General features: G+C 39.7%; 1 pseudogene; it reads left to right on the top strand.

The window, feature by feature from the left end:
- The first annotated feature begins 212 nt into the window (after window positions 1–212).
- LOC105808916 lies at window positions 213–915 on the top strand (annotated as a pseudogene).
- The last annotated feature ends 235 nt before the right edge of the window (window positions 916–1,150 follow it).

Raw genomic sequence — 1,150 nt, 5'->3', positions numbered from 1 at the left:
TGGCCAGAAAGAGATGATTAAAATCACTATCTATGATTATATATTTGAATGCTTTTTCTTTTAGTTCCCTTAATTCTTGCTTTATCTATTTTGAGGCTGTGATATTCAGTGCATAAATATTTAAATTTGGCTCAGCTGCAGCATCAAAAGCCTGGAGCATAGGAAGCTTGATTGGAATTTTTGTATTCCAGTGCAATGGCATGAGTATAAAGGGGCAGTGACTCCCCAGACGGACACTTTTTCCAAGTGGAATATGCCCAGGAAGAGGTGAAGAAAGGACCCACTGTGGTTGGAATTCGGGGTACCAATATAGCTGTGACTGGGGTAGAAAAAAACTCTGTTGCCAAGCCTCAAGATGAAAGAACTGTGACGAGAATGTGTGCACTTGATGACCAGGTCTGCATGGCTTTTGCAGGACTGACTGCTGGTCATGTGACTGCCATGTGGCCTGCCTGAGCCATCAGCTTACAGCTGAGGACCCGGTCACTGCAGAACGTATAACTTACTTCATAGCAACTTTGAAGCAAAAACACCCAAGCGATGGACAAAGACCTTTTGGTATTTCTGCCTTAATTGTAGGTTTTGATGATGACGACGTTCCAAGATTATATCAGACAGATCCCTCTGGCACTTATGCTTGGAAGGCAAATGCAATAGGCCAAACTGCTAAAACTGTTGAAGAATTTCTGGAAAAGGATCACACCAAAGATGCTATAGCAAATGACAATGAAGCAATCAAATCAGCAATAAGGGCTTTGCTAGAAGTTGTCCAGTCTGATGGGGAAAAAAATTGAACTTGCTATGGTAAGAAATCAACTCTCAAAGATGTTTAGTGCTGAAGAAATTGAATGAGTAACTGAAATAAAAAAGGAAAAAGAGGAAGCGAGAAGAAAAAAATCAAAGAAGTCTGCCTAATTCTTAGGATGACAACCAGGAGCTTGAAATGTTTTGTTGTGCTGCTTGGAATTTTTTGGTGACGTTTTAGAGAAAATAAGTTACTTTGCAACCTTACATTTAGTACTTCTGTGCTCTTTTGAGAATGCCAGATTTGTGGCTGTCCTCATTCTGTTACATAGTCAAACATAAGTTAGTGTGAAGATTATCTTTGAAAGGAGATTTCGGTAACTGTTGAAAGCAGTCATAAATCCAT

Source organism: Propithecus coquereli, unplaced genomic scaffold (genome assembly GCF_000956105.1).
Source record: "Propithecus coquereli isolate 6110/MARCELLA unplaced genomic scaffold, Pcoq_1.0 Scaffold18248, whole genome shotgun sequence".
Lineage (NCBI taxonomy): Eukaryota > Metazoa > Chordata > Mammalia > Primates > Indriidae > Propithecus > Propithecus coquereli.
The sequence above is the reverse complement of the archived record's forward strand: the minus strand, read 5'-3'. Positions and strand labels throughout refer to the sequence as shown.